Source organism: Coenobita brevimanus, chromosome 93, assembly GCF_032717465.1.
Source record: "Coenobita brevimanus isolate Jiangsu-jjx chromosome 93, ASM3271746v2, whole genome shotgun sequence".
Lineage (NCBI taxonomy): Eukaryota > Metazoa > Arthropoda > Malacostraca > Decapoda > Coenobitidae > Coenobita > Coenobita brevimanus.
In genome coordinates this window covers 55,902,916-55,908,915 of record NC_137046.1, presented here as the reverse complement: position 1 = coordinate 55,908,915, position 6,000 = coordinate 55,902,916, and positions in this window count along the sequence as shown.

The following is a 6,000-nucleotide window of genomic DNA, read 5'->3' as shown; positions in this document are numbered from 1 at the left end:
ATGAACCATAAAAATTTACCATCAAAATTTAGATTCATACTTTACCTTTCAATGACCTAAGGAAAACTATGCATTACTGCATCAGCTTATGATGGCACAGCATAGAAGGCAGGAGTGTTGATGAACTAGTCACCAATTGTGGCAGCAGGAAGCAGAGGCCATACTGAGTAACATGAAGCAGAGACCATATTGGGTAACACTCCTCGGAGGCTGAGGGGAAGGCAAGTGTATGAGCAGGATGGAGTTCATGACTCCAACTGTAACCATCAGGACCTCATGCCACACACACATAATTTACATCCAACATTCTCAAGATTATGCACTGCTACCAAAGTCACCCAGTTCCTGTGTGGTCTATGTGCACAAACTTTATCTCTGATTTAGTATTATTGTAAGCAGGAACAACAGTTCTGAGAAAAGTCTTTTCAGAGGTTCTATCATTATATTCCAATATCTTTATTCCTGGTGACTTCATAAAATTCTGCTTTATGGTATAAGCAATTGTTGCCAATCATATCTGTTAAACGCCTGAAATGTATTATGATATATTAGTGTTGTCACTGTTGTTGTAGCCCCAGGTACAAAAGGCTGTGGTTGTCCTGCAGCCCATCCTCCTCCTTTTGGGGGGACACAAAGGGAGTTGAAAAATGCTTTGCAACCAGGAAGCAAAAATGCCTATTTATACAGTAATGATGCCACAGTGTGAATATGTCCCTCTCCGGTACCTTGATGTGTACAGTAGTATGAAAAGAATATTAATTCTCTCTGACAAGGAGAGCATGTTTTCACCCCTGCTTGTTTGTTAGTTTGTTTGTCTGTTTGCAGGATTACTAAAAAACTAAAAGACAGATCATCAGCATCATCATCTGGACCAAATTTGGTGGGTAGATAGACCATGTCTCAGGGAACAATCCGGTGTCTGTTAGGCTGTTTGTTAGCAGGATTACTTATTTAAAAAAAAAAAAAAAAAAAAAAAAAAAAAAAGAGAGAGAGATTTGGGCCAAATTTGGTGAGTAGATAGCCCACATCCCTAGGAACAACTGATTAACTTTTGGGACCGATCCAGATTGTATTACTGATTCTGGATTTGGAAAACACTTTTTGCAAATCTCTAATCAATGATGAGAAAACCTAACCCTTTATGAAGAGGAAATTACACTGCCCTTGTCAGAGAGATGCGCTCCACTGAGAGCCCCTCTAGTTTTTAACTGCTATACCACAAATACAGCATCAGCTTCAAAATTCAGTTTGATTATAAAGAAAATTTATGCTTTCCCATTAAGTTTACACTGTATAATTTCTAGGTGTATGGACAGCAAGGAATATAAAAACAACTACATGCAAACTACATATAAACCAGAATAACAGTCTATTATCTATACGATAAACAAGAATAACTCTGAAGAGTCTATACCAAGCAGAATTTGTGTGTTTTTGTTCACTGTCTTTTTAATGCAGATGGTTCCTGCCAAAATATTATCCATCCATCCAGTCAGCCATCATCAAATCCTATATCACCCAATGAGGAGAACAGGAACCCCGGGCTAGGCAAGTTGGTCCTGACATTAAGATGAGAGTGACCAGCCTCACTCATCACTGGATGGCATTACGTGAGCAATAAACCCCAATCACCCCTTGGATATAAACCTACACAGGCTCAATCCTACTGGAGCACCTTAATTATCCACTAAACCACCAAATGCCATAATTTGGTTATATGGTCACCACCCAGAGTAGTAAATGGTTTCCTGGTGTACAGGAAACCATTTGGCTTGTCACTCAGTGCAGAGTCACCCACAGGCAGAAGAAACAGGAAAGAATGAAGGAAAAAAAGACAAAAGAGCAGGGAAAGAAGAGACGAAAGGGCAGACACCCAGAGCAGCACTACAGTGAGTGAGTGGATGGTGAGTGCCCAAATATTATCACTTGCACAATATAAGTCCTTGGTTTTTGACTACAACACAAATCTTTCTGAATCAATTTTCTTCTCCTTAAATACTTGATCATTTATGAAAGCTGCCAGTTCTGAAATACTGCACTGTACTGAGCTGTCACCTGATCCAGTAACCTAATGATGTATGTCATATGAGAATAAATAGTGCACATTCTTTTTTAAGTAAACAAGGTCAGGCAAATGAAAAAGATACAGCTGACATGTATAGTGGTGTGTGTCTACTGTATAAGTGTTTGCATGTATGTGTGTGCTTGCTCAGCAGTAAAGATAATGGCAGCAGTAATATCCCTCTTATTAAGGCTCTTACTCTTAGTCCACATTTGTTATGAAAAATATCACTTAAGAACTCAGTAAAATATTTAATATTGAGAGCTTTTGCTCTAATTATTTGCATGTAGTGTGGTGGTGAGGTTTGTGGTAGCCACAATTAAAGGGTTAGTAACTGAAGCAAGGTCAAAACATTAGAACTTGGTTCTGAAACTTCTAGGATCAAAAGCTGGTAGATTATCAGTTACAGATAATGGTTCAATGTAAATATATATTCAAACAGCATTTATGTGAAAATTACCTCCAAAGATAGATATGTGGAACACCAATGGCAACAGTTCAGTCTACATAGTCCAAATTCTTATACTACTGCTTGCCTGTATTAAAAATAGTCTCTCACTTTTTTCAAAGTTATATTTAAAGAGCATTTTCAACAAGTGATAGAAGCTTATCACTGTTAAATTTCCATGTGACAGGGCTTGTAAAAAAAAAAAAAAAAAAAAAATGTAATGTTATGCACAACACCAAACTGTAAGCATAAGTATTTTGACTAATAAATTTTCTGGCTATGGATGAGGCAGGTTTTCAGAGACAGAGAATAAAAACTGCAAAATCTAGTGAAAGAATCTGGCTACATATATTCTAAAACAGAAAGCACTCAGAGAGTGCATACCTCCGCCAATGCCACTGCCATTAAAAAGGATCCGGATCTCCCCTAAAATTTAATAAATTCTTTCTTGATTCATAGCCCAATCTTCCACAAAATTTCACTGAAATTCATTAAGAGCTTTTGAAGATATTGTGCGGTATACTCCAGATCCAGATCTGCCCCCAAATTTAATCATTTCTCCCTTGACCCCATGGCACACCCTTCCACACAATTTCATCAAAATCTGTTCATAACTTTTTGATTTATCCTGCTCACAGATACATGGATATAGGATCCAGATCCAGATCCAGATCCAGGTCTTCCCTCAAATTTAATCAATTATCTCTTGGTCCATGGCCCACCTTTCCACAAAATTTTATTGAAATTCATTGAGAACTTTTGGAGATATTGTGCGGGATACTCTGGATCCGGATCTGCCCCCAAATTTAATCATTTCTTCCTTGGCCCACACCCCACCCTTCCACAAAATTTCATTAAAATCCATTAATAACTTTTTGAATAATCCTCCTAACTGACAGACAAACCAACCAATCAACCAACAAACGCCGGGAAAAACATAACCTCCTTGGTGGAGGTAATTAAGCAATCTTACCAACTGAAATTCTGTTTCAAGAAACTCACCACTACATTTTTGTTACAGTACACAGTATAATTTGTGCATCCACAGGGTTCAAATATGGTACCCAACAGACTTAAACTGGAACTGATTAAATAAATGGCCACTGCCAGACTTGGAAATACACAATAATTCTTTGTAATGCTACAGAAGTACAGAACAAGTACAGAAAAAACACGCAGTGATTTCACAAGAAAGCAGAAAGGAGGAACTGATTAAATTGAGAGACATAAATTCCACTGGCTGATCCAACATTTCCTGACAGGCAAGAGTGGATGCACACTCACACTTGTGTAGCTAACTGTGAGACTACTGGAAAGTGACAGAATTTTCTGCATTTACAATACAGTGTACTCATATACACATTCATGTGACACCAGGGACATATGACAAAATACTGATGAGTGAGATTCACACTCAGTTTATGATACAGTATATAATTGTGATATTCATGAGACTGTAAGGAGGGTATGTGCTCCCTGTGCCATCTCCCTTGACTATACCACTGATGCATATAAAAAGAACTGTGGTGATAGCTGAAAAGGCACAGAAAGAAATGATGAAGAAATTAAATAGTGCTGAAAGAATGCAAATTATTTCATAAGCTTAGGGCAGGAAATGTAATTAACAAAGGCTGGAATGCAAATGATTTCATGCGCTTAGGGTAGGTATGTGGTCAACAAAGACTGTAAGACATAATGAAAAGATACAGCATGACATCAAAGAGGCAATAAAAAAAATAAAAGTTACAATGTGGAATGAAAAAGACAGGGCATGGATACCAATAACAGGCAATACAGATGTGATTCTGCAGTGATAATATTATTTTCTGATAACACAGTACACTAATATTAACTCTGAATTCAAACAGTAATCTATGAATGATGCCTGAGGGATCCAAGGCCAAAACTGTGGGTGCTGAAAACAGGTTACACAGTCATTATTACAAGTACTTTTTTTATTTTCTACAGTATTTTGCAAATAAATCCACCACAAATTATGAAGAAAATTACCTACCATTGTTTCACCGCTACTTAAAAAGTTGATTTGCCAGTTTCTCCCACTTGAATATTTTGGAATAATGTACAACCCTAACTCATAACAAGGACAGTATCGTAGAGTGCTTTCATGGGATAGATGGAAAAATGCAGAGAGTTTAAACAAAAATGCAAATACTTTAAGACAGTTTGCCCAGATGGAACAAAATGAATGTAACAGAGTGATTAACTAATAGTACAGGGGTGGAATGGTAGAAGGAAAAACTGGTAGATCAAGAAGGTGGCAGACAGGTCTGGGGGAAAAAAGTAAATGAAGGAATGTGGCATGTCATGGGAGGAGTTGTTTCTATTCGATGGACAAAATGCTTGGAAATTCTTTCAAGGCCACACATATAGTGTCAGGCAACAGATAAATGGAAGAAAAGGCTGGAGATGCAGCATACGGACTCATATTTCCTTAAGTTCACAGAGAGTGAACAAATACAGTGTAAAAGACAGTATCATAAAGAATAAAATGCATACCTGTATATCTATGCTGCATTCATTGTATTAGGGCATGCATACCAAGTTTCATCATCAATCTATAATATGTAATCCTGAAATGGGTTTTAGCATCATTATCAATCAAACAGTATGCCTTGATCAAAAAATCAAATTGATGGTTATGGATTATATCGCGTCACTTATTACCACTAATATTCTGATACGGAGGTGTGGCAAATCAAAGTGGATAAATATTCCAATTTACCATATTGCTATGCAGAATGCTTATGCAGGAAAAGACTGACAGTCAAACACAAATATTCAAACTAATGATGTTTCTTAAAGACAACAGTGAGTACTGTCTTGACATGCCTACAAACTGGAAATCACAGATTTAAAGGGTAAAAAGCTGCTGGGCAAGAAGAGCATTTTTAACACAAAAACATTTGGCTTCTGTAGTTTGGAACAGTCACCAGGTTACAGCATATAAAATATATCAACAACTAGTTAAACACTGCAAAACAGACCCTCATCACTAATTAATTTTTCCTTCATGACCCTTAAGTTTTTTGCTGATTGATGTAACAGCCATGACACACATGTTTTTATCCTACTATGGCTTCCAAGTATTTCACGGTAGTTTCTGCCAAGGCACCTAATATCTTGGAGACAAAAGACAGTGATGATTTTTCCTGAAAGAGTAACAGAACTGGGCTGGTAAGTGTTCCTGCTTGGTCTCGTTAAGTCTAATGTCAAGTTCTGTAAGTATTCAAACCTCTATCCCAGGTGTTACAGAGAATTTGAAAAGCATTTATGGCTACTTTATTCATTATTTTAAAGAAAAACAATACTTGGCCTTGAGATCTGCTTCAATATGATTCTTTCCAAAATAAAGGGAACTAGAACTCTGCAAGAGATATTTATGATTTTATGGAACTGGAGCGTTTTCTATAACCTAACTCCACACAATACAGAGGGTCTACTGTACAGCATTATATAGAACTGAATGAAA